Below are 12,272 nucleotides of genomic sequence, written 5' to 3'. Positions count from 1 at the left end.
GTCTACAGATTGTATGTGTTCTCGCGTCCGTCGGCGTCTTAATTTAATATATTATTATTGTTATTTTAATTTTTTGATTGTTGCCGACTTACGTGGTGGGCCTTATTAAAAATAATATTTCATTCAATTGTGATTTACGATTAGATGCTTTTGTGAAGTTCTCCTTTTTAACAATATTAATCTTCAATTATTTGTTAGGTTAATGAATGTTAGACTCTCTGAATCTTAAAACATGGGCATATAAGCTGAACAATGTAATAAACGTTTCATATTAATTTTCTCGGCTAGTCAGCTCACTTTAAAGCAAGAAATCTTTAGATATTAACTACAAATGCGGCCCACACACGCGCCAGAGTATTTTTCTTACCTCCGTTGTATTGTAGTCGGAGTCCTGGCTCTGGCTGTTGGCTATGGTACTGAAAATAAGAATCTCAAAGCTACGTATTTCTGCAACTTCGTGCGGCTGTGGAGAAAAATTAATATTATGTTAATAGCGGGCGAGTTTTTCGCTTCCGCTAATTTTTCATAAATTAATATCGCCACGTAATGGCGTCGTTGGCTGCATCGTCCGCTGCGATTGTTGAACTGTAAACTACTTGAATGCAGGTTAATTCAAGGAAGGCGGACATGAAATCGGGATCACCTCTTACAAATTAAACGTACACAATAATATTAAATCAATATATTATCTAGAATGAGATTTTCACTCTGCAGCGGAGTGTGCGCTGATATGAAACTTCCTGGCAGATTAAAACTGTGTGCCCGACCGAGACTCGAACTCGGGACCTTTGCCTTTCGCGGGCAAGTGCTCTACCAACTGAGCTATCGAAGCACGACTCACGCAGACGTCCCGAGTTCGACTCTCGGTCGGGCACACAGTTTTAATCTGCCAGGAAGTTTAATATATTATCTGCTTAACTCATACAAATATGCTTACATTTGCCAGCACTCGCAAGATGTCCGTCTACACACAACCAAGATAAGATAAGAAGTGAAGACGACTAAAAAATTGACAAAAGAGCGTATCTTGTCGTCTCTTTAGATCATTTTGTTATATTTCTTTGCCCTCGAAACTTACACATAGAAATCATTATTTTACGGCTACATCATAAAAATATATTATTCAATTTTTAAATGTCTCTTCTTTATAAATACTGTTTTCTAAGTCTTTTCGTAATATAGCACTGGGGACGCTATAGTGTCCGGGGAAATAATCTGGTTTGATTCAGATTTACGGGATTTTCGAAGTTTTTTCTGGGGTTGGCAATTTAAATGATGGCTGACCTACCCCAGTGATACGTCAACTTAATTAGTTATTCGTTAATGGCGCTGGAACAATGGAATCCGCAACAACACATGGATGAGTTTAAAATTATGAAAAGAAAAATTACAGCATTCTGTACATAATTAATTGAACATGTATAACGCTCATTTTAAATCGTCGGGTCTTGAGCAGCATCACCGGAAAACACCAATGGATACCTGACGTGCAGTTGACTTGCTAATGGCTTGGAATCCGTGGTTTTCTTGAACGATGTACTTGTTGTATTCCAGGTCTTGTCCGTGTTGGCGATGGTTGTTACTTTGCCTGATACTAGCCATGGAGATATATATGCACCCTGGGTCTGCACGAAACAATGTCGCCTCGAAACCACAATCAAGACCACATCCGGACGCAGCGCAGCTCTTACAAATGAAAGCACGTTTCTTACTATCGCAAACGTATAGCCAGAACTGTAGTGCTCCAGTGAACCGAGAGTGCAGTTATTTATACTTTAAACAAACAACGGATGTTCCTGAAAGCTAGTACATCGAATATTTCAGATATACAAATATTAAAATCATAAGATATTTCGAGAACCTTTCAGGAATGATAAATACGAAATAACAATAACTTCTGGTGGTTGGGTTTGAACCAGCGACCCCGTCAGCGAGGCAACGGTGCTAACCACTGCACCACACTGATGCGAGCAACCATGCCGCCATATTAAGCTCAAATTTATCTTACATCTCTTTATTCCTTACACCTTTGAGCTTTTCCTTTTTATTCATACATTCATACAGCTGCTTGTGTTATCTCCAAACTACTTTCTAATTTCCTTACAGGCGGCATTCATTATCTTTCTCCACGTCATTCACGCTCCTATATCCCTGCGTTTCTCATCTAGCCATACCTACTTTGGAATTTTGCGCATCTGTCAGTCTCGTTTTGTAGACATCTGTACTCCGTTTTGGCTGCTCCATTTAATGCATTTTCATATTTTGGCGTTTTGTCAGTTCGATGATAAGGCAGGATAAATCAGTCAAGATTTTAGGCTACTTTAATGCCCTTTCTTTGGCGTCCCGCAATGCTTCGATTGAATACTGGAAAGAGGCTGATTTATTAAGTCCGCCGCATTAGAATTCTCTGTGCTCGATGTCAGAAACTGTCGCAAATATTTTGTTATTGAGTAACACTACGAGGTAGAAGGCGTCCATCTATTATATTTAATACGCTCTTACGACATGAAATACTTCGTATTGCAAGTAGAATTCTTACAGCTTGGTTGAGAAATACTTCGAGAAACCGCCTTTCTCACCCCCACCGTATTCCTGGCAGCTAGAAGGACTGAGAGTTAATGGAGAATATTTTGTGAGAATAATAGAAGCAATACGCCATGGCATGCCCATTCCTCTCTTCCATTCGTTTCAAAATGAAGTACTGGAGAGTGTCGGAGTTCTGTTTCCCACATTTTTAATACATGAAACGAGTGACATTTAAGAAATGAAAGAACTGTTTATCGATCACGCCAAACAGATAACGGTGACAACACAACCCATTAAAATAATGCGTGAAATATTGTGGCATCAGGATTCATGTCTTCACGGCTGCCCCATTACATTTTCTCATATTATTTTTGAAGCTGCATGCTCTGCCAGACATCCGTCAGAGCAAAAATCGTCGCGGTAAGTATACCTAGCACACTAGTACAGGTTTCCTTAAGAGTTTCTGTATATATATATACACTCCTGGAAATGGAAAAAAGAACACATTGACACCGGTGTGTCAGACCCACCATACTTGCTCCGGACACTGCGGGAGGGCTGTACAAGCAATGATCACACGCACGGCACAGCGGACACACCAGGAACCGCGGTGTTGGCCGTCGAATGGCGCTAGCTGCGCAGCATTTGTGCACCGCCGCCGTCAGTGTCAGCCAGTTTGCCGTGGCATACGGAGCTCCATCGCAGTCTTTAACACTGGTAGCATGCCGCGACAGCGTGGACGTGAACCGTATGTGCAGTTGACGGACTTTGAGCGAGGGCGTATAGTGGGCATGCGGGAGGCCGGGTGGACGTACCGCCGAATTGCTCAACACGTGGGGCGTGAGGTCTCCACAGTACATCGATGTTGTCGCCAGTGGTCGGCGGAAGGTGCACGTGCCCGTCGACCTGGGACCGGACCGCAGCGACGCACGGATGCACGCCAAGACCGTAGGATCCTACGCAGTGCCGTAGGGGACCGCACCGCCACTTCCCAGCAAATTAGGGACACTGTTGCTCCTGGGGTATCGGCGAGGACCATTCGCAACCGTCTCCATGAAGCTGGGCTACGGTCCCGCACACCGTTAGGCCGTCTTCCGCTCACGCCCCAACATCGTGCAGCCCGCCTCCAGTGGTGTCGCGACAGGCGTGAATGGAGGGACGAATGGAGACGTGTCGTCTTCAGCGATGAGAGTCGCTTCTGCCTTGGTGCCAATGATGGTCGTATGCGTGTTTGGCGCCGTGCAGGTGAGCGCCACAATCAGGACTGCATACGACCGAGGCACACAGGGCCAACACCCGGCATCATGGTGTGAGGAGCGATCTCCTACACTGGCCGTACACCACTGGTGATCGTCGAGGGGACACTGAATAGTGCACGGTACATCCAAACCGTCATCAAACCCATCGTTCTACCATTCCTAGACCGGCAATGGAACTTGCTGTTCCAACAGGACAATGCACATCCGCATGTATCCCGTGCCACCCAACGTGCTCTAGAAGGTGTAAGTCAACTACCCTGGCCAGCAAGATCTCCGGATCTGTCCCCCATTGAGCATGTTTGGGACGGGATGAAGCGTTGTCTCACGCGGTCTGCACGTCCACCACGAACGCTGGTCCAACTGAGGCGCCAGGTGGAAATGGCGTGGCAAGCCGTTCCACAGGACTACATCCAGCATCTCTACGATCGTCTCCATGGGAGAATAGCAGCCTGCATTGCTGCGAAAGGTGGATATACACTGTACTAGTGCCGACATTGTGCATGCTCTGTTGCCTGTGTCTATGTGCCTGTGGTTCTGTCAGTGTGATCATGTGATGTATCTGACCCCAGGAATGTGTCAATAAAGTTTCCCCTTCCTGGGACAATGAATTCACGGTGTTCTTATTTCAATTTCCAGGAGTGTATATATATATGTATACAGGGTGAGTCACCTAACGTTACCGCTGGATATATTTCGTAAACCACATCAAATACTGATGAACCGATTCCACAGACCGAACGTGAGGAGAGGGGCTAGTGTAATTGTTTAATACAAACCATACAAAAATGCACGAAAGTATGTTTTTTAACACAAACCTACGTTTTTTTAAATGGAACCCCGTTAGTTTTGTTAGCACATCTGAACATATAAACAAATACGTAATCAGTGCCGTTTGTTGCATTGTAAAATTTTAATTACATCCGGAGATATTGTGACCTAAAGTTGAGGCTTGAGTACCACTCCTCCGCTGTTCGATCGTGTGTATCGGAGAGCACCGAATTACGTAGGGATCCAAAGGGAACGGTTATGGACCTTAGGTACAGAAGAGACTGGAACAGCACATTACGTCCACATGCTAACACCTTTTTATTGGTCTTTTTCACTGACGCACATGTACATTACCATGAGGGGTGAGGTACACGTACACACGTGGTTTCCGTTTTCAATTACGGAGTCGAATAGAGTGTGTCCCGACATGTCAGGCCAATAGATGTTCAATGTGGTGGCCATCATTTGCTGCACACAATTGCAATCTCTGGCGTAATGAATGTCTTACACGCCGCAGTACATCTGGTGTAATGTCGCCGCAGGCTGCCACAATACGTTGTTTCATATCCTCTGGGGTTGTAGGCACATCACGGTACACATTCCCCTTTAATATACCCCACAGAAAGAAGTCCAGAGGTGTAAGATCAGGAGAACGGGCTGGCCTATTTATGCGTCCTCCACGTCCTATGAAACGCCCGTCGAACATCCTGTCAAGGGTCAGCCTAGTGTTAATTGCGGAATGTGCAGGTGCACCATCATGCTGATACCACATACGTCGACGCGTTTTCAGTGGGACATTTTCGAGCAACGTTGGCAGATCATTCTGTAGAAACGCGATGTATGTTGCAGTGCTCTCCGATACACACGATCGGACAGCGGAGGAGTGGTACTCAAGCGTCAACTTTAGGTTACAATATCTCCGGATGTAATTAACATTTTACAATGCAACAAACGGCACTGATTACGTATTTGTTTATATGTTCAGATGTGCTAACAAAACTAACGGGGTTCCATTTTAAAAAAAAGTAGGTTTGTGTTAAAAAACATACTTCCGTGCATTTTTGTATGGTTTGTATTAAACAATTACACAGCCCCTCTCCTCACGTTCGGTCTCCCTATATATATATATCAACTGAATTGCGAATCATGAAGAGTAACTGTTGTTAGTACAAATGTTTCATGTAACTATACTTGAAATCGAATACTTGCATTCGGCCTCAGTATAAGCACACTTTCATTTAATGTCGAAGTTCTGTGTCGTAGTCCTCTGATGAATAACAAGATTCCTTCACAGTGCTCTCTTAGTACTCACCATCCACTTTACGTGTTGGAATAATATCCACAGCGTTCACTTCAGCTCTATATTCTACGGAGACAATAATCAAACCGCACGTTTACAAAGTTTTCTAAAGACAGCAAAGTACCGGGTGATCAAAAAGTTAGTATAAATTTGAAAACTTAATAAACCACGGAATAATGTAGATAGAGAGGTAAAAATTCACACACATGCTTGGAATTACAGGAGGTTTTATTAGAACCACCCCATATTGCTAGACGCATGAAAGATCTCTTGCGCGCGTCGTTTGGTGATGATCGTGCGCCCAGCCGCCAGTTTCGTCATGCTTGGCCTCCGAGGTGCCCAGACCTCAGTGCGTGCGATTATTGGCTTTGCGGTTACCTGAAGTCACATGTGTATCGTAATCGACCGACATCTCTAGGGATGCTGAAAGACAACATCCGACGCCAATGCCTCACCATAACTCCGGACATGCTTTACAGTGCTGTTCACAACATTATTCCTCGACTACAGCTATTGTTGAGGAGTGATGGTGGACATATTGAGCATTTCCTGTAAAGAACATCATCTTTGCTTTGTCTTACTTTGTTATGCCAGTTATTGCTAATCTGATCAGATAAAGCGCCATTTGTCGGACATTTTTTGAACTTTTGTATTTTTTTTTTTTTGGTTCTAATAAAACCCCATGTCATTCCAAGCATGTGTGTCAATTTGTACCTCTCTATATACATTATTCCGTGATTTATTCAGTTTTCAAATTTATACTGACTTTTTGATCACCCGATATATTCTTAGTACCATGGCAGCAGGTATTATACATATAAAACGGCCGTCATTTGGACCATAATTTCGGCTGTGCGACCAGAGAAACACCGCAGGAGCCCAACTCCTTCTTGTGGCGCAGATGATCGCCCAGCTGCTAAATAGTCAATACAAATAATTGGCAGGAACCAACTATCGAGTTCATGCCGTGCATTATTTGTTTCAAAAATCTCAGTAACGTGAGACAGTTTAAGCGCACTACAGGACTAGCAATCTTGTTTGCCCAACATCGCATACAGTGTCTCCCAGCAGGAATGGTCGATCTTCAGGGATATGCCAGGAACGCGTATCTGAAGCACAGAGCTTCAGACGAACATATACTCTATTCATAGTGGCTTTAGAGATAGAACACTTCTTTTTCTTTGCGCTAGTGAGGCGCACGCACGAATATGCGTCTTACCCGCGCAACGTCTCTGACGTTTTATTCTGGTCCTCTCTACGTCTTTGCTGTCAGCGTCTTTGCTCGGGATGAGTTTCTTCCATTAAACTAGGCTGCTGAATGCGCAGTAGTTACCCGTGGTGTGTGTGGTGCGTAAAATAGAGCGAGGGATTGTGAATGTGTCGGGGATAAGAAACGGTTAATTGCGTTTGCACAGGCGGCGGTCAAGACTCCACACATCTACGCCAGTGAAGGTTATGCAGGTACGGTTCACCTTTACGGCTTCTGCGATAGCAGTCATCCTTTTGCTGTCGAAGATTAAATGGCTCTGAGCACTATGGGACTTAACTTCTGAGGCCATGTCCCCTAGAACTTAGAACTACTTCAACCTAACTAACCTAAGGACATCTAACACATCCATGCCCGAGGCAGGATTCGAACCTGCGACCGTAGCGGTCGCGCGGTTCCAGACTGTAGCGCCTAGAACCGCTCGGCCACCCATGTCGCCTGTCGAAGATTACCATCGGCTCTTTCCGACACGTCGAGTTCCTGACAATAGAGTGTTTACCAGAGTTTCCAGCACAATGCACGAAGTAGGTACTCTTCCAAGTACCCAGTTACACGGTCCAGTCACGATAATGTGACCGCCGACTATGAAAGACGTCAGCGTACAGTAACCACTAACAGACGGCAGCTGACACCACGAGAAGTGTAGGGTAGATTAGGCTGTGTCGGGGGACGCGGAAAACAGTGCAGTAGTTACTGTGATGCGAAAATGGAGCGATTTATGTGACGTCCAATAGGCTATGATCATTGGCTTTGGCGCCTACATCTACATCTACATCTACATACATACTCCGCAACCCACCAACGGTGCGTGGCGGAGGGTACCTCGTACGACGACTAATATCTTCTCTCCCTGTTCCACTCCCAAACAGAACGAGGGAAAAAATCACTGCCTATATGCCTCTGTACGAGCCCTAATCTCTCTTATCTTATCTTTGTGGTCTTTCCGCGAAATGTAAGTTGGCGGCAGTAAAATTCTACTGCAGTCAGCATCAAATGCTGGTTCTCTAAATTTCCTCAGTAGCTATTCACGAAAAGAACGCCTCCTTTCCTCTATAGACTCCCACCCGAGTTCCTGAAGCATTTCCGTAACACTCGAGTGATGATCAAACCTATCAATAACAAATCTAGCAGCCCGCCTCTGAATTGCTTCTATGTCCTCCCTCAATCCGACCTGATAGGGATCCCAAACGCTCGAGCAGTACTCAAGAATAGGTCGTATTAGTGTTTTATAAGCGGTCTCCTTTACAGCTGAACCACATCTTCCCAAAATTCTACCAATGAACCGAAGACGACTATCCACCTTCCCCAAAACTGCCATTACATGCTTGTCCCACTTAATCTCGCTCTGCAATGTTACGCCCAAGTATTTAATCGACGTGACTGTGTCAAGCGCTACACTACTAATGGAGTATTCAAACATTACGGGATTCTTTTTTCTATTCATCTGCATTAATTTACATTTACCTATATTTAGAGTTAAGGTGGAAGAGTTAGGGTGGAAGCATTTCCGAATTACCTATGTTTGTCGAGCGGTCTAAGGCGCTGCAGTCATGGACTGTGCGGCTGGTCCCGGCGGAGGTTCGAGTCCTCCCTCGGGGATGGATGTGTGTTTGTCCGAGGATGATTTAGGTTAAGTAGTGTGTAAGCTTAGGGACTGATGACCTTAGCAGTTAAGTCCCATAAGATTTCACACACATTTGAACATGTTTGGCTATGTTTGTAAACTGCCTTTTGCCGCCGTAATTACAGTATACCGTGCATGGAAAAATGGCGCTGTCCACAGCCGGCGCCGAGGTAACTGTGTTCTATGAATGACCACAGATGATCGGGCTGAACGATGGTTGTGGAGATGTGTACCGGCTAAACGAAATGTAACTGTTGAGCAACTGACCGCCCAGATGAATCAAGGGGCTGTTGTGACTTGGCAAGACAGCCAAGTCACTATGAGAGGAAGCCGAAAGGCACGCGGTAAGATCACGCAGACTGTCGTGAGGTCTGGAACAGTTAAGGGAATTTTTAGTAGCAAATAAAGTACGTAGTTGATGTAATACTTAACTTTAATCCATAAGTGGTGTACATCGGTCTGACGGTACAGGCATCACAAGTTAACTATCTATTGATAATGGCGCCTTGCTAGGTCGTAGCAAATGACGTAGCTGAAGGCTATGCTAACTATCGTCTCGGCAAATGAGAGCGTATTTGTCAGTGAACCATTGCTATTAACGTCGGCTGTACAACTGGGGCGAGTGCTGGTAAGTCTCTCTAGACCTGCCGTGTGGTGGCGCTCGGTCTGCAATCACTGACAGTGGCGACACGCGGGTCCGACGTATACTAACGGACCGCGGCCGATTTAAAGGCTACCACCTAGCAAGTGTGGTGTCTGGCGGTGACACCACAGGGGCTACCAACAGTATCTGGTCAATAACTGTTCAGCGAACATTGCTGTGTAAAGGACCCCACGGGTGGCGCCTAAATTATGCACCCGTGCTGATTGTTCATCGGCGATCGAAGGCTGGAATTTTCACGGCATTACCGCAATTGAACGTCCGCTGGGTGGCAGCAGAAGGGCCTTTTCAAGTGAATCATACTTTTTGCTCCAACGGATAGATGGCAGCTGGCGTGTACGGCGTGAAACATCTCAAAGGCGTGACCGCTACGGTCGCAGGTTCGAATCCCGCTTCGGGTATGGATGTGTGTGATGTCCTTAGGTTAGTTAGGTTTAAGTAGTTCTAAGTTCTAAGGAACTGATGACCTCAGATCTTAATTCCCATAGTGCTCAGAACCATTTGAACCATTTGAACCATCGCAAAGCAAACACCCTGAAACAGTAGTCTGAAGCTTCCTGACTGAAGGAGATTTATCTAGCCTCGGTAATAGTTTTGTGCCATGCCCTGGGTTATCGGGTCATCCTGGAAGGCACAATGGGTCAACACAAGTATGCGTCAATTATTGACGACCACATCAGACACTACATGCAATTTGTTTTTCTTCGTCGCGATGGCATTTACCAGCGGGACAACGCAAAGTGTTACACAACTCGCAGTGTACATTCGTGTTTTGAAGAGCAACAGTATGAGTTTACCCTACTCCCCTACCCACCAGAATCTGTGGGATCACCCGTAGATCGAGCTGCTCGCGCCATGGTGCCACAACCGAGAAATCTATCGCAGTTGCCATGGCAATGAAGTGAGCATGGCTCCAAATCACTCTTTACCTGCACCTCTCGCAGAGGCTTTTGATAGCTGATCACATTAAAGTGAGCGGATATTGTGTCTTCTGACTGAGGAGGTCAACAATCTGCGCAGTGTAGTGTTACTACCAGAACACGGCCACTTTCTGCACGTATCAGTGTCCCGCGAACGCGTGTATAGCAAATATTACGCTTCTGACCATTAAAATTGCTACACCAAGAAGAAATGCAGATGATAAACGGGTATTCATTGGACAAATATATTATACTAGAACTGACATGTGAGTACATTTTCACGCAATTTGGGTGCATAGATCCTGAGAAATCAGTATCCAGAACAACCACCTCTAGCCGTAATAACGGCCTTTGATACGCTTTGGCATTGAGTCGAACAGAGCTTGGATGGGGTGTACAGGTATACCTGCCCATGCAGCTTCAACACGATACCACAGTTCATCAAGAGTAGTGACTGGCGTATTGTGACGAGCCAGTTGCTCGGTCACCATTGACCAGACGTTTTCAGTTGGTGAGAGATCTGGATAATGTGCTGGCCAGGGCAGCAGTTGAACATTTTCTGTATCCAGAAAGGCCCGTTTAGGACCTGCAACATGCGGTCGTGCATTGTCCTGCTGAAATGTAGGGTTTCGCTAAGGATCGAATGAAGGGTAGAGCCACGAGTCGTAACACATCTGAAATGTAACGTCCACTGTTCAAAGTGCCGTCAATGCGAACAAGAGGTGACCGAGACGTGTAACCAATGGCATCCCATACCATCACACCGGGTGATACGCCAGTATGGCGATAACGAATACACGATTCCAAAGTGCGTTCACCACGATGTCGCCAAACACGGATGCGACCATCACGATGCTGTAAACAGAATCCGGATTCATCCGAAAAAATGACGTTTTGCCATTCGTGCACTCAGGTTCGTCGTTGAGTACACCATCGCAGGCGCTCCTGTCTGTGATGCAGCGTCAAGGGTAACCGCAGCCATGGTCTCCGAGCTGATAGTCCATGCTGCTGCAAATGTCGTCTAACTGTTCGTGCAGATGGTTGTTGTCTTGCAAACGTCCCTATCTGTTGACTCAGGGATCGAGACGTGGCTGCACGATCCGTTACAGCCATGCGGATAAGATGCCTGTCATCTCTACTGCTAGTGATACGAGGCCGTTGTGATCCAGCACGGCATTCCGTATCACCCTCCTGAACCCACCGATTCCATATTCTGCTAACAGTCATTGGGTCTCGACCAACGCGAGCAGCAGTGTCGCGATACGATAAACCGCATCCGCGGTAGGCTGCAATCCGACCTTTATCAAAGTCAGAAACGTGATGGTACGCATTTCTCCTCCTTACACGGGGCATCACAACAACGTTTCACCAGGCAACGCCGGTCAACTGCTGTTTGGGTATGAAAAATAGGTTGGAAACTTTCCTCATGTCAGCCGACCATGGTGGCCGTGCGGTTCTAGGCGCTGCAGTCCGGAACCGCTGGACTGCTACGGTCGCAGGTTCGAATCCTGCCTAGGGCATGGATGTGTGTGATGTCTTTAGGTTAGTTAGGTTTAAGTAGTTCTAGGGGACTGATGACCTAAGATGTTAAGTCCCATAGTGCTCAGAGCCATTTAAACCATTTTCCTCATGTCAGCACGTTGTAGGTGTCGCCACCGGCGCCGACCTTGTGAGAATGCTCTGAAAAGCTAATCATTTGCATATCACAACATCTTCTTCCTGTCGGTTAAATTTCGCGTCTGTAGCACGTCATCTTCGTGGTGTAGCAATTTTAATGCCTAGTTGGTTACACGTAGAAAGTTTGTTTCCAATTCACATACTGCGTGTTCGCAATTTTTGGATTCACGACAGTGCCCCAAGCCTTGAATTTTGTCACTGCTTAAATGACAATCGTCATCTGCATCTATTAATATAAGGGACGATCAAAAAGTTTTCGTTTGAGGGCAT

General features: G+C 45.7%; 1 non-coding gene across 1 annotated transcript; it reads right to left on the bottom strand.

Annotated features, from left to right (window-relative positions):
- Positions 1-758: 758 nt before the first annotated feature.
- Trnas-cga lies at positions 759-833 on the bottom strand. Its single transcript has one exon. It is a non-coding gene; the product is annotated as a tRNA-Ser (tRNA).
- Positions 834-12,272: the final 11,439 nt, after the last annotated feature.

The sequence above is a fragment of the Schistocerca americana genome, chromosome 4 (assembly GCF_021461395.2).
Source record: "Schistocerca americana isolate TAMUIC-IGC-003095 chromosome 4, iqSchAmer2.1, whole genome shotgun sequence".
Taxonomy (NCBI): Eukaryota; Metazoa; Arthropoda; class Insecta; order Orthoptera; family Acrididae; genus Schistocerca; species Schistocerca americana.
Note: the sequence above shows the minus strand (reverse complement) of the source record. Positions and strands in the feature narration are given on the sequence as shown.